The sequence below is a fragment of the Triticum aestivum genome, chromosome 2D (genome assembly GCF_018294505.1).
Source record: "Triticum aestivum cultivar Chinese Spring chromosome 2D, IWGSC CS RefSeq v2.1, whole genome shotgun sequence".
In the NCBI taxonomy this organism is placed as follows: Eukaryota; Viridiplantae; Streptophyta; class Magnoliopsida; order Poales; family Poaceae; genus Triticum; species Triticum aestivum.
In genome coordinates this window covers 608,471,740-608,499,379 of record NC_057799.1, presented here as the reverse complement: position 1 = coordinate 608,499,379, position 27,640 = coordinate 608,471,740, and positions in this window count along the sequence as shown.

The window sequence follows — 27,640 nt, the reverse complement described above, 5'->3', positions numbered from 1 at the left end:
CGTCTCCTCCAGCTTAATACTGAAGCGCCAATCTTCGTCCAGGTGAGGCCTGTCGCACTGACCTCGGTCGTCGTGGCACCAGTCGCACTCCCCCGGGAGACTTTCGTCGTCCGAGTACGACATTTCCTATGTTCATATATAATTCAAATATTAAACATCTACAATTAAATATATGTACTAAAAAACCTAAGTTAGATCATTATTATTCATCACGGGTTGACTATCGGTTTGTCGAGTCTTTTCTTGAAAACTCTCAGCTCACGTGGTGTATACATTCGACCGTTGGTGATGGTCGCTCCTCCCTTTGTCCCCGTGTGCATTACACCAAAATGTCTAGCTAGCACATGGGAACAAAGGAGAAGCGACCCCCACGACAACAGTCGGGATTCTTCGTCCTCTCATATATATATGGTGGAACTCTCCCTCACTGATTCCTCTCTGACATTTGCGACCGTCGGTGATGGTAGCTCCTCCTTTCGTTCTCGAGTGCATTACACCAAATTGTCTAGCACACGGGAACGAAGGAGAAGCTACCCCCACGACAACAGTCGGGATTCTTCGTCCTCTCATATATGGTGGAGACTCGACAGACTTACAGTCAACCCGAAATGTCGTTTAATTATCTTTCTAAAAGAGGATTTGGCTGGTCACACCTCGATGTCGGAGGGGGCGGTGACGGGGACGACGGCGGGGATGATGGAGGGGCCGGGGGGGCTCCTAGATTTCTGCGAAAACAAAAACCCTATAAGCTATCAACTAATCATAGTGCTCTCCAATTTTAGCATTCAAAGTAGGATCGGAGTAGTTTTCCACTTTGAGCATTCAATAAGAAAAATCAAATCACAAAATAAAGTAGTATTCAAATTAGGATGCATTCAATTATAAGCAAAACTACATCATCTCCATGCGTCCGTACATCGCCGAATATTATCACTAATACACCTCGAATACTATCATACATATAGCATCGCTAGTACAGCTAGAACAGTAGCGCCCGACGGGTATCGGCGCGGGCGGTGGACACCCAAAGGGACGGAACCATCACAGGATCATAGCTCCAGTGAGATCCCTGAAGAACCTGCCAGGTATTGTCGAACCTGCCCTCCAACGCAACCATGTAGCGACGGACGTGCTGGTCCTCCTCGCTGACACGGTGACGTACCTCCTCCGCGGTGTCCGGAAGCCTCGGCACCGTCACTGGCCCACGCGAGCGCCACCAAACAAGGATCGGGTCAACGACGGGCTGGTTCCTCACCAACCTACGCCCACCGGAAGGTAGCACCTCCCAAAACCAGCCCGGCGGAGCCCAGTCCCGGACATGGCCCCTCTGATCAAGCCGGCCTCCTCCGCCGAGTCGACGACGAGGATGCGGGATAGGCATCGTCGACGTCGATGCGGGAATAATTGCTTTAACTAAAAAAACAAACTAGTTCTATTAATTTCCTTACTATAAATAGAATAAAGTAGTACTTACTAAAAATAAACTAGCTAGTTTAACTAGTTCTATTATTTTTCTAACTAATTCTATTAAACACTTTCTAAGTAGTACTTACTAAAATTTATCGGGGAGGGGGTACGTATATCGACAACGACATACCCGATAAAAAATAAGAAGAGGAAGAAGAAGAAAAAAAGAGGAGAAGAAGAAAGGAATAGAGGAGGAGATCGAAGAAAAAAAGAAAAAAAGAGGAGAAGAAGAAGGAATAGAGGAGAAGAAGAAAAAATAGAATAATATATTATTCTATTTCTTCTTCTTCTACTCTTTTTTTCTTCTTTTTCATCTTCTTATTTATTTCTCCTCTTCTTCCTCTCCTCTTCTTCTTATTCTTCTTCTTCTTCTCCTTCTTCCTCTTCTTATTTTCATTTTCTCTCTCCTTCTTTTTCTTCTAAATATGAACATACATAAATGACTTTGATCATACACAATTTTCAGATTCCTACACAATATGAACATATACATAAATTGACAAAGAAAATTCTATGAACAAAAAAAATCATAAAAATTCTATGAACAAAATTACAACAGAAAAAAGTCATAAAAATTCTATGAAAAAATTGATATATTCTTTGCATATATATGAACATACAAACATTTTCATATTCAATAATAATATCACCAAAAAAAATCTAAACTACACATCTAAATTAATACATCTAAATTAGAACAACTAAATTAACTACACATCTAACTACACATCCAAATTAATACAACTAAATTAGAAATCTAAACTACACATATGTAATAGCTAGCTAGGGGGCGCGGCGGCAGCGGCGGCGGCCATTACAGGGAGGAGGAGGGCGTGGCGGCGGCTCACATCGGGCGACGGAGGGCGACGGCGTGGGCGGCGGAGGGCGGAGAGGACGACGGCGACGGGCGATGGCGTGGGCTCGGGGGCACGGGCGACGGCGACGGCGGCGGGGGGCGGAGGACGACGGCGACGGGCGATGGCGTGGGCTCGGGGGCACGGGCGACGGCGACGGCGGCGGGGCAGCCTGGCGGCATAGATCGAGCTCGCGGCGTCGTCGGGCGGGGGGACACTGGCGACGGAGATGTGAAATTTTCACAAGTCCTAGTTATATAGCAAGGGCGTTGGTCCCGGTTCGTGGCACAAACCGAAACCAATACCCACCCTTTAGTCCCGGTTGGTGGCACCAACCGGGACCAAAGGCCTCTTTTCACCAGCGCAAAGGGCGGGAAGCAGAGGGCGTTGGTCCCGGTTGGTGGCACCAACCGGGACCAAAGGGGAGCATTGGTTCCGGTTGGAGCCACCAACCGGGACTAATGTGCTGGCGCGGTGCGGTGGGAAGTTTAGTCCCACCTCGCTAGCTGAGAGAGCTCAGCACCTGTTTATAAGCTGCGCTGCAGCTCACGTGCTGAGCTCCTCTCTAATATGCAGGCAATATACATGCCTACCTTTGTCATTGCCATGTTGGGCCTATTGGGCCTGCGGGCCTGCATCCTGGCCCATGTGCAGATGGGTTTCTAGTCGTATGCAGGCTGTGTGGCCCATTAGGTGGCATTATTTTATTTTTTCCAGTATTTTTTTGTTTTTTGAATTATTTATTTTCTTTTTATTTTTGCTTTATTTTTTTATTCCTTTTGCTTTTAGCTCAGAATAATTATAAACTTTCTGTTAAACGGACAATCTCTTTCAAAGTATCAGGATTTCATCCGGAAACTCGTGTGTTAGAAAGGGATTTCATTTTTTAAACCTTATTTGAATTCCTGACTTTTTGTGTGTTCGAAAAGCACCATTCAAAGCCACATCATCATTTTTCAATCCTTTCTGACTTCATTTGTTATTTTTCATGCATTTACTAATTATTTTGAGCTATAAGACCCTAAAGTTGAAAAGCATTTCAAATGAACTCTGAAAAGGTTGAAAGTTGGCATGATATCATCATTTCATCCACATAGCATGTGCAAGAAAGTTGAGAGGGTTACGGCAAAAACTGGATGCACTTCGTGTACAAAACGGACAATCTCTTTCAAAGTATCATGATTTCATCCGGAAACTCGTCTGTTACAAAGGGATTTCATTTTTTAAACCTTATTCGAACTCCTGACTTTTTGTGTGTTCAAAATGCACCATTCAAAGCCACATCATCATTTTTCAATCCTTTCTGACTTCATTTGTTATTTTTCATGCATTTACTAATTATTTTGAGCTATAAGACCCTAAAATTGAAAAGCATTTCAAATGAACTCTGAAAAGGTTGAAAGTTGGCATGATATCATCATTTCATCAACATAGCATGTGCAAGAAAGTTGAGAGGGTTACGGCAAAAACTGGATGCACTTCGTGTACAAAACGGACAATCTCTTTCAAAGTATCAGGATTTCATCCGGAAACTCGTCTGTTACAAAGGGATTTCATTTTTTAAAACTTATTTGAACTCCTGACTTTTTGTGTGTTCAAAATGCACCATTCAAAGCCACATCATCATTTTTCAATCCTTTCTGACTTCATTTGTTATTTTTCATGCATTTACTAATTATTTTGAGCTATAAGACCCTAAAATTGAAAAGCATTTCAAATGAACTCTGAAAAGGTTGAAAGTTGGCATGATATCATCATTTCATCCACATAGCATGTGTAAGAAAGTTGAGAGGGTTACGGCAAAAACTGGATGCACTTCGTGTACAAAACAGACAATCTCTTTCAAAGTATCAGGATTTCATCCGGAAACTCGTCTGTTACAAAGGGATTTCATTTTTTAAAACTTATTTGAACTCCTGACTTTTTGTGTGTTCAAAATGCACCATTCAAAGCCACATCATCATTTTTCAATCCTTTCTGACTTCATTTGTTATTTTTCATGCATTTACTAATTATTTTGAGCTATAAGACCCTAAATTGAAAAGCATTTCAAATGAACTCTGAAAAGGTTGAAAGTTGGCATGATATCGTCATTTCATCCACATAGCATGTGCAAGAAAGTTGAGAGGGTTACGACAAAAACTGGATGCACTTCGTGTACAAAACGGACAATCTCTTTCAAAATATCAGGATTTCATCCGGAAACTCGTCTGTTACAATGGGATTTCAGTTTTTAAAACTTATTTGAACTCCTGACTTTTTGTGTGTTCAAAATGCACCATTCAAAGCCACATCATCATTTTTCAATCCTTCCTGACTTCATTTGTTATTTTTCATGCATTTACTAATTATTTTGAGCTATAAGACCCTAAAATTGAAAAGCATTTCAAATGAACTCTGAAAAGGTTGAAAGTTGGCATGATATCATCATTTCATCCAATAGCATGTGCAAGAAAGTTGAGAGGGTTACGGCATAAACTGGATGCACTTCATGTACAAAACGGACAATCTCTTGCAAAAGCATTTTATTTTTATTTATTTTACTGCTGCTATTTTTATTTATTTTACTGCTGCTATTTTTACTTAATTTATTAAGGTTTATTTATTGTAGTTACTATAGTTTATTTTATTTTATTTTATTAAGGTTTATTTAGTTTTATTTATTTTATTAAGGTTTATTTATTTTATAAATATAAAAAATGAAAATAGATGCGCTTATAGAGAAAATTCAACCTAAATTCATAATAAATTTCTATGAAATTTACTGTGAATTTAGGTCAAATTCCCTGTATAAGGGCATCTATTTTCACTTTAAAAGGCAGAGAGGGACGGGCTTATAAACTGGTGTGAGCCCCCTTCGGTTGGCGAGGTGGGACTAAACACGGGCCGCAACTAGGACCAGCCCTTTAGTCCCGGTTCGTGGTATGAACCGGGACTAAAGGGTGGTGGGCCAGGAGCGTGGCCCATTGGTCCCGGTTTGTACCACCAACCGGGACCAAAGGGTCCATACGAACCGGGACCAATGCCCACGAGGCCCCGGCCGGCCCCCCGGGCTCACGAACCGGTACCAATGCTCACATTAGTCCCGGTTCGTGACTGAACCGGGGCTAATGTGAAAACTACCCTGTGACCTAAGCCCTGTTTTCTACTAGTGCTTTGATCAGCCCTACCTTTGATCAGCCCTACCGTGGCCCATGCTTTACCCTCCTCAATGATCTTGTGAACTAGGAGTTGCACATTGGGTGGCGCATTCTCAAAGACGATGGCGTTGCGATGCTTCCACATCATCCACATTATGAGGCATACCATACCAGCAAACCCTTCCTCTTCCTGATTCCGGGTTCTGATGCATTGCACCACTCTACGAGCTCGTCCGTAGGCCTTGGAGACATGAATCCATCCCCCCAGGACATGGCCACCCCTTGCCAAACGGAGAGCGCGAAGACGCAAGATACCAGCAAGTGGTTCATGGTTTCTGGATCAAAAGGTGCAAAGGAACCACACGGGCACCAACAAATGTCTGTTGAGCAAATGAAGCGTCTAAAACAATAACGGCAATGGATAGTGTGGCACTAGTGCGTGCCGCTGTTCGTCAACTAACACCGGGGCACAAAGAACTCACTTGTTCAATATATACCTGCTGATCAACACGAAATCATCATCATCTAGAACCCGTGCCTCCTTGTGTCCAACAAAGATCTCTCGTCCGATAGCTTCCACACTCCCGACAAACTCCACCCTGCTTTCCAGAGGAAGTATGGTAACCTGAAAACCGGCCTCATCACGCCGAGCAGGGCTAGGGCGGTGTTGAGACCGGTCGGATTTTGCTCGCAGAATAACCATTTCATAAGACGCATCAACTTCTCATTCCGTGTCACATTCTCCCTTCAAACATCAGAGGCATCATAACTGTGTGTCATGATATTGTGTTCGATGTCATCATCCATCAAATGGAGATCGTCGCCGTGGTCGGCCTCACCGCCGCTATCTTCAACACACTGATCGGCGTACCCCCCGTCGGTTCTTATGATCAACCTGAAGCATGTGTGGATCCTATTCCAGACGTAACGCGGCCAATGTCAATGAATAAACACCCCCGCTCGCACATAAACCGGCCCAACAAAGAGAGAGCTTGTGGTTTTTTTGTTTTTGTTTCTTTCGTCTCTTTTCCTTATGTTGTTTTTCCTTTTTAATATTTTTGTGAATCTTTTGTCACTTTTTACTACTTTGTTTCAAAATTGATGAAACTTTTAAAAAAATCGATATTTTTATTTATGATTTTTAGATTGTGATTTTTCAAATTTGGTAAGTATCTAATTTATTTTGTAAGATCTTATAAATTAAAAGAATTTCAAAAATCCACGAACGTTTTTTTCAAAATTGCAACCTTTTGTAAATCATGACCATTTTTAGATTTGTGAATATATTTCTAAACTAAGGAATACTTTTTAAATTTGCGAACACATTTTTCAACTCGGGAATATTTTGTAAATCATGAACATTTTTAGAAATTCACGGCCATTTTAAAAAATTTCTAAAGATTTATTTAATATTTCATGAAACTATTTTAAGAAAAATTGTGAACATTTTTCTGAAATAGGATGAGTCATCAACGTGGCATATGGCATAAGAATCTCCAAAGGCAATGACTATACAGACGCCACCAAATGTTCACCACCCACAAAAAAAAATGTTCACTGACACTTACAGATGTGTCCTCCGAAATCAAGTCATGCGGACACCATCCAACCCTATCCCTCATACAAGGCGGAGACCGAGTCGTTAAATGTTGATTCATACTAGTTCATAGGTTAGATATCAAGCCGGGAGGACGCCATCCAATGCACACCGAGTCTTTCTATGTTGATTCATACTAGTTTGCAGGTCTTTTACCATGCAAAAGATCCCTAAACAACTAGAAACTACTATAATAAATCCTACTCCTCCCTGTTGGAGGTGAGGTTGCCGACCCCCGCGCTGGTGCCGGCGGCCTCAGCATTGTTGGCGGCCAACACGAACTAGTCGGAGCCGCCCAATGTGTACCTATTTGGCACTGTTGTCGTTCTGCTCTAGCGCCTCGTTGTTCTAGGCCTCGAGGATTGCAAAGAGGAATACATGTCGCAGCTTGTCGATGCGGACCAGACAGCGCTCCCAGTGGAGCGTGATGGCACTTTACATGGATGTGTGGACCGTCCATTCACGCCGATGAGCTCTGGCGCATCAACGAGTGCCGCGACGGCAGTACCATTCGCGGCCTCCGCATCCGGTTGTACCACGACCATGCGGTGCTCCTCCGCAAGTGCCATGGAGAAGATGTCGCCTGGACCGCCAGCCGAAGCCGCGGCGTCAATGACCATCGCCTCCTCTTCCTGCTCTGTGACCTCCACCATGGCCATGTGGTTGCCCTCCTCCTCCTTCCCCTAGCTCGGAGGTTGGCCCGTCACAATGCTAGCCTGGCGTCGGCCGTCCACGGAGTGCGGACATCAACATCTTGTAATAGGTGATCTAGGACCGCATTGTAGCGATGAGGAATGGCTGATGATGAACTAGGGGGCTTGAACAAAGTCAAAGGGATGTGAAAAAAATGGGAAGAATGGGAGGTAGGGTTTGGGAGTGGTCGGCTGGCTGTTTAAATAGTTGGGTAGGCTTCTCGGGCGGCTCACCAACTACCCGACCATGAATGCATCATGGCCGGTAGCTAGTGTGAATGCGAGTAGGCGTAAGGTCGGTAGCCGGTGTGAATGTTGCGACGATTTTGAACACGAAGATGGTTTTGGGTTGGATCCGGATTGTCGTACGCCAACGTGGTGGACGTAGGGACTCCCCAAGACCGCTCCAAGATTGATCAATTTGATCAAATATGTGAGTCTAAAGTTTGTTAGTTCTTTTAAACAGGCTGTAAATTTAATCATTTTGATTTTCAAGAGGCTAATTATTTAGATTAGTCAAGTGAATACAATGTCATTTCTTCATCATGGTTTTTACTTCTATGTTACTATATAACATATAGTACACTATATGAGTTTTTATATGGACGCGGATTTGGTGAACATGGTTCCACGCGCACCCCTTATGGATAGTAAATTCATAAAAAATACTAGAAGAAAACAAAAAAAATCTGATTATACACTATATACCCGTGCATGAAGTTTCGCAAAAAAATTACATCCTTATTATTTTGGGAAAAAAATGACACAATCGAAGCTATATTAATAAACACTATTTAATTAATGAGCAGTAAGGTCCCAGTTGTATTTCCTGCACTAAGAATACCACGGGTGTCAATACTTCATGAAACTTCACACGTTAGTAGAATGGTCGACCAAGTTTGTTACCCCGAAAATTTAGATTTTTTCTATTTTCCTAGTATATTTTTTAATTTACTATTCACGTGGGTGGGCGTGGAACCATGTTCACCTTTGTATTTTCGTTTTTATATCTATTAATAATCAATTACTTATGAAAACACGAATAAAATGTTGCCACACAAATTTGTGCAACACCCTCTAGTTTGTTACATATAAAAGCTTAAACTATTAATTGGTGCACGCTTTAATATCACTTTGCTAAAACGTGAGAAAGGTTCATAATTGGAGATTACTTATTTGGAAATGGATCATCAGTTTATCACTTATTTGATACTATGACTAAACTAGAACAACAAAATCTTCACGAGAATGCGTTTGCACCCCATTTTGTGCGACACCTTCTAAAACGTGTGATGCCAAAATGAGTGAAAATTTGTGTGACCGCATGAAGCATGTCACTATTTAATAGCCTGCAAAGCTCTTGGAGGAAGGAGCAATCATGATAAGAATGTCAAAAGACTCACTGCTTCTTCAGTAGGATTTTAGTAGGATATTGGAGGTACCAAACATAATATATGATGCCCATTTATGTATTTACAACCGAGCTTCACTCGCGGCCGCATTAGTAAACATCTCCTAGAAATCTTATATGTTTATGTCTGAGTCTGGATGGACCGCACAGAGTCCGCCTCGTCCATGGCAGATTGGTGAGAGTTTGGGAAGAAACTTAACATCCGGCGAGGATTTGACTCTCATCTGCTGGCGTTTGTGGAAACAGTGCAACGCAAGAGTGTTGAGGGACCTTGGTGGTCTGGCGAGCAGGAGGCATGGCGAGGGGGGGCGGGACGGCGGCCTGCAATGTAAAACCCTGCTTCTGCTAGCGGACTGGAGCTCAAAGCGCTGCGGAGTGTCTGGAGGACTCGTCCTGCCAAGAAAGCATGACTATCGGGTTTAGAGCCTAGCACGAAACTCCATGAGTTGGTCACTACGCAAGTGTGCATGCAACTCACGTCCATATCCTGACTGGGACGTGTGTCCTGCATGCCAGCCGCTAGCCCGGCGTCCGCATCCCGCGAGACTCCCGGAGTGGACTACTGAAGCGCCGGCTGAATCACTTCCTGTTGGTTGCCTGGCCACTGTTAGTAATAATTAATATGTAGTAATTATATAATTAATCAATGCTTTGTCGGTTGTCCTTTTTGGCAACCATCCCTTATAAACCGCCATGTACTGGATATAGCCATAATTTTCATCAATGAGATGATGATTTTTATTGAGCTTTGCTACACCTACGTAAATTCTTTATGTAAAGTTACGTACTAGTTGATCTGGATTAATTGGATTGGATTAGAAAGAGGCCCATGCCCACCCCCCGAAAAATCAGGGGGTGATTAGTTTTATATATCTATATCTATATCAATACTAGCAGACTGCCTGTGCGTTACCACGGGCTCTTGAAATAGTTTGCACGAGTTACATGTTAAATATCACACGTATAAACAATATAACACAAATACAATTATTTAAGTACTTCCTCCGTTTTTGCAATGTAAAATGATAACAAAAAGAAAAAAATCACTACATGTCCATGTAACAAACTGAGCGATGTTTGACCTTAACATCTATTACAAAACTATAAATATCTAGATGGTGCGCTTAATAAATTCTTTCACAATATCCGGAAAGTTGCCTTTAGCTTCATTCCCACGATGTTTTAGCAAGTACAGTATAATAAAAACTGCTTCCTCAATTCATACCCGTCCTGCACAAACAATATATGTAGTTAGTATGAAAATTTCATGCCAAAGGTCTTAGAACATGCAACAGACAATACTCACCGCGCAAACCGGCTTGGCCAATTCTTTACTGTTCCACTAGAGCATAAAATGAGATATCACCTCTTCGACATTATTATATTGTAAAAAACTCGGTGAATTTTTGTCCCCTTTCAGCGACGTCGCATCTGAACCCTCAATGGATTCTTTCTGTGCATCCCCAAAGTCCATATCCATGTCTCCTATATTCTGAAAAAAACAAAAATATAGAAATAGACCTTCCGTATTATCATCTATAATATACATACAGAGGAAGGTTAGCTATATGCACGTCTGTCATCGTTACATCAGTGCGTATGTCAGAACCCATCAATTTATATCTATGCTCAAATTTATTGCATCGTATAATCATATATAATATATAATAAAACTAAATGTGAAACTAACACAACTATTTTCTCTGTAATAAAAAAAGCATTTGATTTTATTAGAAAAATATGTTGCATAAATCATTTTACTAACACAACAATTCGTTGAAAACAACAAACTATAATGTTCATATATAAATATGTAGTCATCTGAAATTGCTTAAATTATTTTAAATTAATTATATAGGCTATGGAAAATAGTCCAACAAAATAAAAAAACATGCAAACAAACCAACATTAACCAAGTATATTTGTTTTTTCTCTCAATTTTTTTTATGATACCCTTAGTATATGTAAGTAGTATAAAAATAATTATTTTTATGAACCATGTTATATATATATATATACACACACACACAATTCTATTTCTTTTGTGAGGTATGTGTACTATAAATATCTATGTTATTTTGTGAGGTATAAAAACTAATTACAAAAAAACTATACGTGGCCAAATGGGCCGGCTAGGCACGACACAACAGCCTCACGTACCGGCACGACGGCCTACCTGGCACGCTGGCCTCTCGTGCGGCACGAGCGATCCACAGGAGCGACGCGGCATCACCTTATCCACACTCTCGATGCTCAAAAAAAATCCACACTCTCTCCTCTCCTCTCAACTCACTCACTCAACCCCTCTCGCCCTTTCCCCTCCCCCCGCTGCATCGCCGTCCGCGTCGACGAGCCGGCAGCCGCACGACTCCGCCCGCCGACCACCGCATCCGTCCCATGAATCGACGGGGATTGGGGCTGCGTGCTGTGTGCGGCGCGACCAACCGGGACGGACGCATCGCGCTTCCTGGCGCAAGTGCGGGTGCTCGATCCGTTCCGGTCGGATTCGCGGCGGCACTCCTCTCCGGCGAGGTCACAGGTGGAACCGAAGCGCGGCGGCTCGATCTGCAACGCAGCAGCTCCGGTACGCCCCTCCCCCTGCTTTACAAAACCATTCAACGCACGCCGCTCCGATCCGCCCCCTCCTCCTCTTCTTCCATTCTTTCCTTCCCTGATCTCGTTCGTCTGTTCTGATGTGTCACGGCGCCATGACCCGACCTCACATGCACGGCCAGGACGACGACTGCTTCCCGACGCCGCCGCCCTCGGCAAGGAGGGATGACAGATACAAGCACTCGGCACGGCGTGCGCCGACCGACGCGCCGCGGGGACACAGCCACCTCAACACCGGCGTGGCTGACCACCCGTCCACATCCCCACCGCTCCCGCCAGCCGGCCGCACGACGTCACTCTCATCCAGCTAGAAGCACGCGCCGTCGTTGCCCGCCTCCCGCTGCTGCACCAAGCCAAGAAACCGGAACGCCCCCGGTGACCTCGGCATCAACATCCTCTCAGCAACCACTACCTCGCACGGATCCCGCTTAGCTGATGGTAAGCAACTGAATCCTTAAGCTGTGGCATCATCTCTGCATCCTTAGCTCACTATCAATTGTTTTTGCAGTAGGAGTAGTTGCTAGAACTTTAATAAATTTTGTTTTCCATATGTTGCACTGAACTTCAAAGAAAGAGTACTCTAGGATTACATGGAGCACCCTTTTGGATCTTGTTTGCAGGAGATGCACTGAAAATTTATGAATTTTGTTTGCAGTAGGGGTAGTTGTAGTTCTGAACTAACATGAGTACTTGTAGAAGCACTTTGCTGGTGCACCATGCATATAAATTGAGCAAAGTGTCCTCTGAACTTATATGCACCTGGCACTTCTGTTAATGTCCTCATCTATTCATGGCCCAGGATTAAAAGAAAAGAAACAAACACAAATAAGCTACTCGAAGTAGTTTTTATTTTCTATACTTTCTGACATGTTGTATGGAACAAACATAAATAAGCTAGGGACATTGTACAATTTATATATATATATTTGTAATTCGGGAATAAGTTCAAAATCATGTTGATGGTTTCTTTGATTACTATTAAGCATATTGTTTACTAATTGAGTCTAGGATAAGTGTGATGTTTTTTCCAATTGCATCGATGGACTACCTCGATCTGGGCTTAAGGTCTTTTGAGCATGTCATGTTCATGACCCTTATAGTTTTGTAGCAATTACCGATAGTTTTCTTGCTTATGATATTTCTAGGGTTTCTGACTTGGTTTAGGATTTTGTGTGCAGTTTTAGAAAAAAATTAATGTGGTGGCACGAAGATGCTTGTGTGGCCGAAAGGACACGGTCAAGGGCTTCCTATGGGGTATTCTCATGCTAAAATAAGAGGTGTGTGTTCATTTGCTCAATGGGTTCTTAGCCTACTGTATGAATGTACTTTTGTAAAACCGAGCTCCCTATGCAATGTCCTCAACATCCAAACTAAATGAATGGCCTTAGGATCCACCATTATCTTTCAACACTTGATGTTTATTTACTTTTTTGGGTTGGCTTATTTCCGACAGTCATCTGATTTAAAAATTCGAGCATGTGTCACTTTAGTATCTTTCAGTTTTGTCATGTGTTGGCATTAAGAGAATAATATAGATTGTCACTACTAAGTTTAATGTTCAGGCTCCATCTTATTTAAATGTTCAGGGTGCAGGTGTTGTTTGATAAGGGGTGCAAGGATATCAATGAGAAGGAATTTGCCAACGCGGCAGGCTGCTTCAGATATGCTCTCGATACCAGGTTAGGGTTCTACTCCCAAACTCCACTTGTTCTCCTAGCTAGACATGCTGTTGTAGCGTAACATGTGGATAGTTTGTGGGAAAGAAAACTTCCAGTTAGTTCATTGTTCTTTTCATGTGTTGCTTTGAGCCTTTTGAGTTCTGACATTTGTAGCTACCTTAGTAGGATTTAACATGCTCTATGGTAATGTGGTTACCAAGGGTGGTGATTTGGTTTCATGTATTTGACAGTGAGTACAATGGTGTGGGTGTGAAGGACAACTGGGTAGCAGATCATGGCATATTCCAGCCCTACCATATATTGCCGTATGGTGCAGATCTCTTTCCTTTTGTGATCAAATGCACATCTACTAATAAATTAGACAAGATGTAAAAGATCCAAACTTGCTAAAGAATTAAATTAGTGTATTATTTAGATAATGAACTTCTCATTGATTGCAATAACAAATTCATGCCGTGCACACTGACATGTCTCTTTGGCCTTTTCTCACATGTATAGGTTAAATAATAATGATTTTTTGTTCACTTCTTTTCTCACATGAAAATAACTAATTTTGGCCTTTTCTGTAACTTATCTCTTTGGCCAAAATAATGTTACACTCTTGTACTTCTGTAATGTGTAGTCAAGACGGCACATTTTGACAAATTTTGGCTATTCTTTGTAGAGGAAGTTCTCACTTCCAATAGTAGTAGTATATAAAGTCAATAAGAAAGTTCATACATAGAACACAAAGTTTTGTAAATCATCTTAAATTCGAAAAAATGTGACTCCATTAGAGTAACTTAATAGTAAAACTCTTCTTCCGCCTAATAATTTGTCTTCTATGTTGGTAAAGTATTCTGTTTAAGGCCCGTGCGTGTACAGTCTTCTACTTTATGTAGTCAATAAGAAAACCCATTTGAATTCAACTTGGTTACTCTATGCAGGAACACGTTAAACTTGCTCAGCGTGCTGTAAGAAACATCATGAGCATGAACATAATTTTGGATCATAGTAGAACATGGGGAGAGAGGAAGATCAAGGAGAACTTGAAGATTAACAGCAATGGACGGTACGTGCCCTGTAACCATCATTTCATTGTTGACTATTCGCTAGCTGGAATGTGATTATTTCCGACGAAGTAAACCTCGTATAGTATAGAAGCGCGTGTATGGATGCAGTTATACGATAAAGATTAGTATATGATAGGAGGCACGGAATGTCTGAAAACATCACCTGCCGGTCTATGAGTACCTTGAGAACCTGCCATGGCCCATTCCAAAAGTACCCAGGTTCACCTAGTGAACCAAACCTGGTCCAAACAAGCCCGTGACAACCGTTAAATTTACATATTAGACACGATAAATAGTTATAACCAACAGAAGCAGACAATGTCGTAGCGAAAACAAAGCTAGTGGGTGCCAACATAAATGACTCATTCAACTCCAAAAATATAAGACAATATGTCATCTAATTATCTGATGCCATCATACATTTATTCGCTAACGATCATCTCAACATCACTTTATTTTGTGGAATTTAGCGATGCAGCAGTCCCTCCTTAGCCAGTAATAAATCTCAATGCTGCTCTAACTTGCTCTGGAATGTTATCATTTGCTTCATTCTCCTTGACCATCAGCATCTGGATCATGAGTCGGTTCCTGAGATGCTCTGGATCCTTTAAATTATGCATAAACAAAGTCATGACTGTTATTTAGCAAATATATGGCACGTGGAACCTCATTAGGTACGCACTTACCTCAGTCCTAGGCATGTTATGCACCATGTGTGCAAGCTCAGTCCTAGGCATGATATGCACCAAGATAGCTGCATTCACGTTAAATAGGGCACCATCTAAATCCGTTGACACGACACCATATGAACTGTGGTTTAGCAAGAAACCTAAGCTATCATCTTTTAAAGTTTGGGGTTGCGACACTTATGTCAAAAGGCTTCAACCTAATAAGCTCGAACCCAAATCGGAGAAGTGCGTCTTCATAGGACACCTAAGGAAACAATTGGGTACACCTTCTACCACAGATTCGAAGGCAAGATCTTTGTTGCCAAGAATGGAACATTTCTAGAGAAGGAGTTTCTCTCGAAAGAAGTGAGTGAGAGGAAAGTAGAACTTGATGAGGTAATTATACCTTCTCTCAATTTGGAAAGTAGCACATCAGAGAAATCCGTTCCCATGATGCCTACACCAACTAGAGAGGAAGCTAATGATGATGATCATGAAACTTCAGATCAAGTTACTACTGGACCTCGTGAGTCAAACAGAGCACGTTCTGCACCAGCGTGGTACGGTAATCCTGTCCTGGAAGTCATGTTACTAGACCATCGTGAACCTACGAACTATGAAGAAGCTATGATGAGCCCAGATTCCGATAAATGGCTTGAGGCCATGAAATCTGAGATAGGATCCATGTATGAGAACAAAGTATGGACTTTGGTGGACTTGCCTATGATTGGCAAGCAATTAGAATAAATGGATCTTGAAGAAGAAGACTGACGCTGATGGTAATGTCACCATCTACAAAGCTTGACTTGTCGCGAAAGGTTTTCGACAAGTTCCAGGGGTTGACTACGATGAGACCTTCTCACCCGTAGCGATGCTTAAGTCAGTCCAAATGATGTTACCAATTGCCAAATTTTATGATTATAAAATTTGGCAAATGGACGACAAAACTACATTCCTTGATGGATTTCTTAAAGAAGAGTTGTATATGATGCAACCAGAAGGTTTTGTCGATCCTAAAGGTGCTAACAAAGTGTGCAAGCTCCAGTGATCCATCTATGGACTGGTGCAAGCATCTCGGAGTTGGAATATACACTTTGGTGAGGTGATCAAAGCATATGGTTTTATACAGACTTTCAGTGAAGCCTGTATTTACAAGAAAGTGACTGGGAGCTTTGTAGCATTTCTAAAATATTATATGTAGATGACATATTGTTGATTGGAAATGATATAGAATTTCTGGATAGCATAAAAGGACACTCGAATAAAAGTTTTTCAATGAAAGACCTCGGTGAAGCTGCTTACATATTGGGCATCAAGATCTATAGAGATAGATCAAGACGCTTAATAGGACTTTCACAAAGCACATACCTTAACAAAGTTTTGAAGAAGTTCAAAATGGATCAGTCAAAGAAAGTGTTCTTGCCTGTGTTACAAGGTATGAAATTGAGTCAGACTCAAAGCCCGACCACTTCAGAAGATAGAGAGAAAATGGAAGTCATTCCCTATGCCTCAGCCATAGGTTCTATCATGTATATGATGTGTACCAGACTTGATGTGTGCCTTGCCATGAGTTTGGCAAGAGGGTACAATAGTGATCCAGGAGTAGATCACTGGACAACGGTCAAAATTATCCGTAGTTACCTAAGAGGACTAAGGAAATATTTCTCAGTTATGGAAGTGATAAAGAGTTCGTCGTAAAGGGTTACGTCGATGCAAGCTTTGAATACCGATTTAGATGACTCTTAGTCTCAATCTGGATACATATTGAAAGTGGGAGCAATTAGCTAGAGTAGCTCCATGCAGAGCATTGTAGACATAGAAACTTGCAAAATACATAAGGATCTGAATGTGGCAGACTCGCCGACTAAACCTCTCTCACAAGCAAAACATGATCATACAGTACTCTTTGGGTATTAATCACATGGCGATGTGAACTATAGGTGTTAATGACATGGCGATGTGAACTAGATTATTGACTCTAGTGCAAGTGGGAGACTGAAGGAAATATGCCCTAGAGGCAATAATAAATTTGTTATTTGTATTTCCTTATTCATGATAAAGGTTTATTATTCATGCGAGAATTGTATTGATCGGAAACCTTAATACATCTGTGAATACATAAACAAACACCATGTCCCTAGTGAGCCTCTACTAGACTAGCTCGTTGATCAAAGTTGGTTAAGGTTTCCTAACCATGGACATGAGTTGTCATTTGATAACCGGATCGCATTATTAGGAGAATGATGTGATGGACAAGACCCATCCGTTAGCTTAGCATAATGATCGTTCAGTTTTATTGCTATTGCTTTCTTCATGTCAAATACATATTCCTTCGACTATGAGATTATGCAACTCCCGGATACCGGAGGAATGCCTTGTGTGCTATCAAACGTCACAACGTAACTGGGTGATTATAAAGATGCTCTACAGGTATCTCTGAAGGTGTTTGTTGAGTTGGCATAGATCAAAATTAGGATTTGTCACTCCGAGTATCGGAGAGGTATCTCTGGGCCCTCTCGATAATACACAACATAAGCTTGCAAACAAATTATTAAGGAGTTAGTCACGAGGTGATGTATTACGGAATGAGTAAAGAGACTTGTCGGTAACGAGATTGAACTAGGTACGAAGATACCGATGATCAAATGTCGGGCAAGTAACATACCGATGGACAAAGGGAATTACATATGTTGTCATAACGGTTCGACCGATAAAGCTGTTCGTAGAATATGTAGGAGCCAATATGGGCATCCAGGTTCCACTATTGGTTATTGACCGGAGAGGTGCCTCGGTCATGTCTACATAGTTCTTGAACCCGTAGGGTCCGCACGCTTAACGTTCGATGACGATATAGTATTATATGAGTTATGTGATTTGGTAACCGAATGTTGTTTGCAGTCCCGGATGAGATCACGGACATGACGAGGAGTCTCGAAACGGTCGAGAGGTAAATATTCATATATAGTACGATGGTATTTGGACACTGGAAGTGTTTCGGGGGGGAACGGGTACTTATCGGGTCACCGGAAGGAGTTCCGGACACCCCCGGCAGAAGATATGGGCCTTACGGGCCAAGAGGGGAAACACACCAGCCACAAGGGGTTGGTGCGCCCCCCATATGGGCCGGCCTAAGGAGGATAAGGAAAGGGGAGAAGGGAAAGGTAAATGTGGATTAGGATTCCCACTTCCTTCCCTCTCCCCCCTCTTTCCTTCCCCCTCCGACAAATATGGCAGGGGCGTGGCCAAGGGCAGGAACCCAAGTAGGATTTGGACCTACTTGGGGCGCCCCTTGGCCTCTCCCCTCTCCCTCCCACCTATATATATGAGGAGGGGGCGCCAAGCACACCCCAGACAATTGTTTAGCCGTGTGCGGCGCCACCCTCCACCGTTTACTCTCCCGGTCATATTTTCGTAGTGCTTAGGCGAAGCCCTGCGAGGATCACTACACCATCACCGTCACCAAGCCGTCGTGCTGATGGAACTCAACTACTACCTCAACGTCTTGCTGGATAAAGAAGGCGACGAACATCACCGAGCTGAACGTCTGCAGAACGCGGAGGTGTCGTGCGTTCGATACTTGATCGGTTGAAGCGCGAAGAAGTTCGACTACATCAACCGCGTTGTGAAACGCTTCCGCTTATGGTCTATGAGGGTACATAGACACACTCTCCCCTCGTTGCTATGCATCTCCATGGATAGATCATTGCGTGTGCGTAGGAAAAAAATTGTTTTCTATGCAACGACTCCCAACAGATCGACATACTGTCGTCCTCTGGAATATGAAGAATAACAAAGTCCGTTAAGATAGTAACGTTTGCAACCACAACAGGCACATCCTCACAAATACCGATGGGTATAGTAGTTGATTTATCGGCCATTTGCAAAGAGATTTCAGTAGGTGTCAACTTATTCAATTCAAGTCTACGATATAAAGAGAAAGTCATAACACTAACACCGGCTCCAAGATCACATAAAGCAGTTTTAACATAGTTTCTTTTAATGGAGCGTGGTATAGTTGGAATTCCTGGATCTCCAAGTTTCTTTAGTATTCCACCCTTAAAAGAATAATTAGCAAGCATGGTGGAAATTTCAGCTTCTGGTATCTTTCTTTTATTAGTAACAATATCTTTCATATACTTGGCATAAGGAGACATTTCCAGAATATCAGTCAAGCGCATACGCAAAAAGACATGCCTAAGCATTTCAACAAAGCGCTCAAAATCCCCATCATCCTTTTTCTCGGATGGTTTAGGAGTAAAGGGCATGGGTTTCTGAACCCATGGTTCTCTTTCTTTACCATGCTTCCTAGCAACAAAGTCTCTCTTATCATAACGTTGATTCTTAGATTGCGGGTTATCAAAATCAACAGCAAGCTCAATCTCCACATCATTATCATTACTAGGTTGACCATCATCATGAACATCATCATTAACATTATCACTAGGTTCATGCTCATTACCAGATTGTGTCTCAGCATCAGAAATAGAAATATCATTGGGATTCTCAGGTGTGTCTATAAGGTTCACCAGAAGGATGCAAAGTCCTATCAGTTTTCCTTTTCTTTTTATTAGAAGGACTAGGTGCATTAGTATTAATTCTCTGAGAATCTTGCTCAATTCTCTTAGGATGACCTTCAGGATACAAAGGTTCCTGAGTCATTTTACCACCTCTAGTCATAACTCTAACATCATGATCATTGTTCTTACTATTCATCTCACTGAGCAAATCATCTTGCACCTTAAGTACTTGTTCTACTTAAGTTTTTACCATAGAAGCATGTTTACTAATAAGATTAAGATCATTAACAGTTCTACACATATAATCACCCAAGCGTTCAAGCATATAAGCATTACGCTTCAATTGTCTACTAACATACGCATAGAAGTTATCTTGTTTAACAATGAAGTTATCAAATTCATCCAAGCATTGACTAGCAGACTTATTATAAGGAATATCACATTCATCAAATCTATAGAGAATTTACCTCTACGACCTGTTTCAGAATATTAAGACCATGTATCTCTTCAATAGGCGGTAAATTATTAACATCTTCAACTTTAATACCTTTTTCTTTCATAGATTTCTTCGCCTCTTGCATATATATCTTCGGGACTGAGAAATAGGATACCTCTTTTCTTCGGAGTTGGCTTAGGAGGTGGTTCGGGAAGAGTCCAATCATTATCATTGCTCAATATATTATTCAATAGCACTTCAGCTTGTCCAACCATTTGTTCCCTGAAAACACAACCATCACAACTATCTAGGTGGTCCCTAGAAGCATTGGTTAGTCCATTATAAAAGATATCACGTATTTCATTTTTCTCGAGAGGATGATCAGGCAACGCATTAAGTAATTGGAGAAGCCCCCCCCCCCCCAAGCTTGTGGGAGACTCTCTTCTTCAATTTGAACAAAGTTACATATTTCCTATAAAGCAGCTTGTTTCTTATGAGCAGGAAAATATCATATCCTGGGGCCTACACACACAACCAGGAGCAAGAGAACTAAACCATATCTTAGCATCACCCTTTAATGAGAAAGGAAACAACTTAAGAATATAGTAATAGTGAATTTTTTTCTCATGAGCAAATAGGGTGGCTATATCATTCAATTTAGTAAGATGTGCCACAACAGTTTCAGATTCATAACCATGAAAAGGATCAGATTCAACCAAAGTAATTAACTCAGGATCGATAGAGAATTCATAATCCTTATCAGTAAAAATATAGGTGAAGTAGCAAACTTAGGATCAGATTCTAGCATTGAGAGATTTTTCTTTCAGCTTAGCTAACAGTTTCTTGAGATCATCTCTATCATTGCAAGCAAAAAAGTCTCTAGCGGTTTCTTCATCCATAATATAACCCTCAGGTACCTTAGGCAATTCATATCTAGGGGGAGAATCGTAATCTTCAGTTTCAATAATATCATCAGTTTCAGTAATTTTATTCTCTCTAACCCTAGCAATTTGTTCATCAAGAAATTCACATAGAGGCACAGTATTATCAAGCAAAGAAGTAGTATCATCATAAGCATCATGCATAGCAGAAGTGGCATCATCAATAACATGCGACATATCAGAATCAATATTAGGTGTAGGTGTCGCAAGTTTACTCAAAACAGAAGGTGAATCAAGTGCAGAGCTAGATGTCAGTTCATTACCCCCCCTCGTAGTAGAGGGATAGATCTTGGTTTTGTTGTCTTTCAAATTCGTCATAGTGATCAACAGATATAAATCCCAAGTGACTCAGAGAATAGAGCTATGCTCCCCGGCAACGGCGCCAGAAAAATGTCTTGATAACCCACAAGCATAGGGGATCGCAACCATTTTCGAGGGTAGAGTATTCAGCCCAAATTTATTGATTCGACAGAAGGGGAGCCAAAGAATATTCTCAAGTATTAGCAGCTGAGTTGCCAATTCAACCACACCTAAAAGACTTAATATCTGCAGCAAAGTATTTAGTACCAAAGTAGTATGGAAGTAACGGTAACGGTGGCAAAAGTAACAGTAGCAGTTTTGTAACAATCGTAACAGTGGCAACGAAAAAGTAACTTAGCAAAGATGAATGTGAAACGAACTCGTAGGCAATGGATCAACGATGGATAATTATGTCGGATGGCATTCATCATGCAACAGTTATAACCTAGGGTGACACAGAACTAGCTCCAATTCAACAATATAATGTAGGCATGTATTCTGTATATAGTCATACGTGCTTATGAAAAAGAACTTGCATGACATCTTTTGTCCTATCCTCCCGTGGCAGCGGGGTCCTAATGGAAACTAAGGGATATTAAGGCCCCTTTTAATAGAGAACCGGAATAAAGCATTAGCACTTAGTGAATACATGAACTCCTCAAACTACGATAACCACCGGAAAGAATCCCAATTATTGTCACCTTGGGGTATGCGGATCATAACTCGTAATAGGTGTCTACAACTTGCAATATCGGATCAAGAACACAAATATATTCATGAAAACATAATAGGTTCAGATATGAAATCATGGCACTCGGGCCCTAGTGACAAGCATTAAGCATAGCAAAGTCATAGCAACATCAATCTCAGAACATAGTGGATACTAGGGATCAAACCCTAACAAAACTAACTCGATTACATGATAAATCTCATCCAACCCATCACCGTCCAGCAAGCCAATGATGGAATTACTCACGCACGGCGGTGAGCATCATGAAATTGGTGATGGAGGAAGGTTGGTGATGATGATGGCGACGATTTCCCCTCTCTGGAGCCCCGAACGGACTCCAGATCTACCCTCCCAATGAAGAACAGGGGGTGACGGCGGCTCCGTATCGTAAAACGCGATGAATCCTTCTCTCTGGTTTTTTTCTCCCCGAACGTGAATATATGGAGTTGGGGTTGAAGCCGGTGGAGGTCCAGGGGACCCACAAGGCAGGGGCGCCCCCACCCTTATGGACAGCTGGTGGGTCCCCTCTGGTTGATTCTTTCGCCAATATTTTTCATTTATTCCAAAAACATTCTTCATGAATTTTCAGGTCATTCCGAAAACTTTTATTTCTGCATAAAAATAACACCAAGGCAATTCTGCTGAAAATAACGTCAGTCCGGGTTAGTTCCATTCAAATAATGCAAATTAGAGTCCAAAACAAGGGCAAAAGAGTTTGGAAAAGTAGATACGATGGAGACGTATCACCGTCGCGCGGTGGAGCAGCATCAGCAGGCGGCACGGGTTGGTTTCCCTAGTGTGGTCATGCACAGCCAGAGCGAAGCAGCAGGGAGGAGCGCGCCCTGATCTCGCGGAGGAGGTGCAGGAGCGTGCTGCTGCCCTGGTGACGCCGACGTAGGAGTGGTTGGTGGCAGCGCTCGCCCTGGTGTGCAGCGGTGACCTCTTGGTGGTGGCAGCATGATCCCGCTGAGGTGGATGGTGTGCGGCGGAGGCATCATGCTGTTGTCGGAGCAGGTGTTGGAGATGGATGCTCGTTCTGAATCCAGGCGGGCCCAGGGCCACGGCCGCTGTGTTGCTGCCTAACTGGAGTTGGTGTGTTGGCTGCTGCAGGCGGTGGGGCGGTCCTTGGCCGTGCTGGCTGTGGAGGATGATCCGGAGCTGTGAGATCTTGGCCGTACGGGAGGAAGAAGGGTTGTGTGCTTTCACCTGTGCGGGGTGTCGGCGTTCCGTGACATCTTGAGAGTGATCCATCATGGACTGTGGCCTCAATCCGGTGGGGCAGAGATGGGGGTGTGCGATGTTACCGATAAAAATCATGCCCGTCTTCCGTCGGTGCTAGCAGCGACGCCGTCTGTTGGTGTCGTTCCCCTTCCTGAAAATTGTGCATTTATAGGGATGAGTATATGCGTGTATGTACGAATACTTGCGTCTGTACTATGTTAAAAAAACAAGTTGAGCTATAGAGTATGGCGCCGCAGCAAGGTCGTCGGAGCGTGGGATCTTAGTAGAAGAGAAGATGGCGTGGGAGCCATTAGCGATTCCAACACTAAATTACCCATCGTGGTTGCAGGTTACACGAGGACAGGTTCACCGTCTCGGACCTGCCAGTTTAACCAGTGTCCGGCGTAATTTTTTCACATGAAACGCTGCACTTTTTTACATGAGTTCTACTCTGCCGAATCCCTGTCCAAACTTACTATTTTCATGCGTACGTGCATGGGTTTTACATGAGGGCACTATAGTTGCGTTTGGCAAGTCTGCAGTACGTACATGCAGCGCGTTATCTCTGCAGTTTGTGATAAGTAGGTTGAAGCTGCTGCGCGACTTATTACTTATTCACTTGCAAGTGGTTACCAGCGGCAGTTTTCTGTACGTTTCCATTTTCGTGCGTAGACGTCGCCTTCAGCTCGCCCGCAAGAGAAAAGAATGGCGTCGCTTTCAGCTCAGAAGCACAAGTTACCTCAGTGAACACCTCAACCGTGCAAGGTTTGCTACTACTATACCCAAAAGAAAAATAAGATGGAGTACTTTGCATACATCGATATTAAAATGCAGTGGTAATGGCCGTCACGATAGCCCTCACCGCCGCTGGCGCTGGGCCCACACGCACGAGTGATTGGTCATCGAGTCACTGGTACGAAACTGCGATGGCAATAGAAATTGTCGACCCATGTTGACCCACCCACTTGATGCTGGTAGAGGAGCAAAGTAGTGGCATGGCGATAGTTACAAGTACCAACAAAGACTTGGACTGTTGGAGCCAACGTGGTCTGCCTCCAATTTATCTACTACCCGGCCGGTTGATTACAATCACCCAATATCCAGTTAGTGTTTACTTACACAAATCACATGTCCGTGGTTGACGTGTGCAAATGTAAGGGATCATGTACGTAGAGAAATATATTCAAGAACAAGAGCCATGTTACTTCAAAATTATGCGGAGCAGAGCGAGTAAATAGCATAAAACTACCACTTTTCGTGCTAGGGTTTCAAAAAACCATCACTTTTTTGTTTGTGACTGATACCTACCACTTTTCTCGTCGGCTGTCTCAAAAAACCCAAATCATCCGTTGCTAGCGTTTTAAACCGTTTTTTGACGGACCAGGCCCGCCTGTCAGGCCACGTCATTGCCGCGCGTGACGGAGAGGCCGGTAACGGCCGTTACTCGGACCGACCGGTGCGGTCGGACCTCACCCGCTCGTGCGCTCATTAAGTCATCTCCCTCCCTCTCACTCTGCTCCCCATGCCTTCCTGGAATGACGGGGATACGAGCTCAGAGGATGAGTGCGACATCACAAGCATGGACATGGCTCTTTGGGTAAGTTTTTCGATCTGCTGAGCTAGGGTTAGGGTTCACCTAGGAGCTAGATTAGGTTAGTGTTCATCTTGGTGAGTTAGGGTAAGCTTTGGTTACTGTTATTTAGTAGGCAGGGTTATGGTTGCTGTTTGAGCTATGTTTATGTATGCTTGAAAACTAGGGTTAGGGTTAGGGTTCTTGCTGGATTGGGGAATTAATTTGTGATCTATGTCTGGTTCTGTGAGCTAAGGTGATTTTGTTGATGTGTTCATGCAGGAGACCCCTGACACCACCGTGGAGCCTCTTTTCTATGGCCAGCTGGAGCTTTCTGAACCCACCTGCATGATGCACCACATGATGCCAATTAAGTGTGTGGCATTTGAAGGAACCTTAACTAGAAGGCGTTTCTATGGTTGTCCAGTGCAGCAGGTATAGTACCTTAATTGGAATCATTTTCTTCTGAACCCACACATGTATTTACAAGGGTGACAAGTTGCTGTTCTGAACCCACATAGTATTATGTTGACAAGTTGCTCTTCTGAACCTAGCTACACTGTATTATTTAGGATGAACTGCAATATGCCTTGTATTAAGGTATTGAGGGATATGGTTACTATGAAAAATGCTTATGCATAGGAAGCATATATCTGTGAATGTACTTGTACAAGCAGGTTGGGTTTTAGTTATAGTTTGAGTTATATTAAACAACATATTCAGTTTACTTAAGCCTCACCTTTAGTTTCTTAGTCTGATATGATTTGTTGTTATGAAATTGAGTGCACTTAGTGATGTATATTTCAATTTCCAAATGCAGAGTGAAGGTGTTAAATGTGGTGTTACTGAGTGGGTTGACAAGCCCTGGCATCCAATTCTTCAGAATTGCTTGTCCAGGCTGTGGGACATGTACCATGAACAGAATTGTGGGAGGGTAGTTGATAAGCAGAAGTATGAGAAGCATTTGTCCAAGCTTAAGACTGAAAATGACAAGTTGTGCATTGAGTACACAAAGCTTGTCCAAGATGTATCCAAGATGTTTGATTGGCAGGATGGTAGGGTAGACCACATGGATTACCAGAAGGCAGTTGAGGAGGAAGAATTTGAGAAGAAGAAGAAAGAGGTAGAAGAGAGTGCTAGGTTGGAGGTTCAGATGGAGAAGCTCAAATTTGCCAAGGAACAAAGGTGCATTTTACAGAGTCAAGCTGACATTATCAAGAATACCAGGAAGGCAAAGAAGGAGGTTGAACAGGAGAGAGATTTGCTTAAGATAGAGAAGCCCAAGCTTGAGCATGTGGTGAATGAGCTGCTGAATGATGGGCATGCAAGCAAGGAGAAACTTGAGAAAATCAAGGCCATCCTTGATTCATGAAGTGTGTTCTGCAGATGGTGAAGTACATCCAAGGCCTTTATAAGTATGTGGCCTAACAATCTGATGTGAAGATATGGGGTGTACATTTTGGGGAATGTGAAGCTAATCTAGTCTATGTCTATGCCAATGTTAAGAACTGTAGTTTATGCTACTAGAACCATTAATGCTAAGTTATGAACTAAGTTGTAATGAATGTTCTGCCTGTATTTGAACCTCTTATGCTATGTTATGGAGTCAGTGATAAGCACTGCTGGACTATGCTATGTGTTTTTTTATGTTTAAAAGGTAGTTATGTTTATTAGTGCTTTGTACCTGGGCTTTGTGGCCTAGTTATATTTACAAACCTAGGCCTACTCCACCCACCCTTCACTGCTCATAAATAGCCTACTCCACCCACCCTCCTCCCTCCGGAACACAGCCGCCACACCCCACCTCTAGAAACCCTAGATGGATCCAGAGCTTGGGGAGGTGATAGATGAGGAAGAGGAGGCAGTGCATGCAGTGGATGTGAGGAGGCAAAGGGCTGGCCCTACGGTGCCCATGCCATCAGCTTGGGAGCTAGAGTGGGAGCTGGAGTTCAAGAGGAGGCTGGCAGAGAAGATCTTGGAGAAGTGCAACTCAGATGAGTTCACAGTTCTTGTCCCTGGCGGCAGGCGCAAGAGCTCAGGGAAGATCATCAGGTGGGCTAGGGCACAGGCAGTAATCGCTCCTCACCCTTCTACCAGAGCAAAGTGGCGCCGTTTCTTCGGTCGTTATGATTGAGAGTTGTTAGTAGTTATTTTAATTATGAATAAGAGTATGAGCTATGTATCCCTTCCACTTTCTGTACAACTCTTTGTATGAAAGAATGTTTGCATGGTGGAATCTATGAATGTTTGATTATTTGAAAGAATGTTTGATTATTTGAAAGAATGTTTCTATCAATCTCTGCATCAGTTGCAAAGCTCATAAGTTTCAAACACTCAGGTAGTGCAACCCAGAACACTACAGGAATCAGCTACTTTGCCGTCTGCCATGGCAGACGGCAAAGGCAAGGATGGCGGACGGCAAAGGCCTTTGCCGTCTGCCGCGGACGGCAAAAGGCTCCGGCAAAGTAGGCTACGGTAAAGAGCTTCTTTGTCGTCTGCTTTCTGAAGCGGACGGCAAAGGGGCCTTTGCCATCAGCGGCGGACGGCAAAGAAAGCTGACGGCAATAAATTCGCTGTTAATCCGTTAGGCGTCTAACGGCAGCCTTTGTCGTCCGCCGCTGACGGCAAAGAGCATCAAGCCTTTGCCGTCTGCCACTGTAGGCAAACTGACCAAATGGGTCAGCTGCCAGGAAGCACAGGTGGTTGCCACGTGGCTTCTTTGCCGTCCGCGGCGGACGGCAAAGAGCCCGTT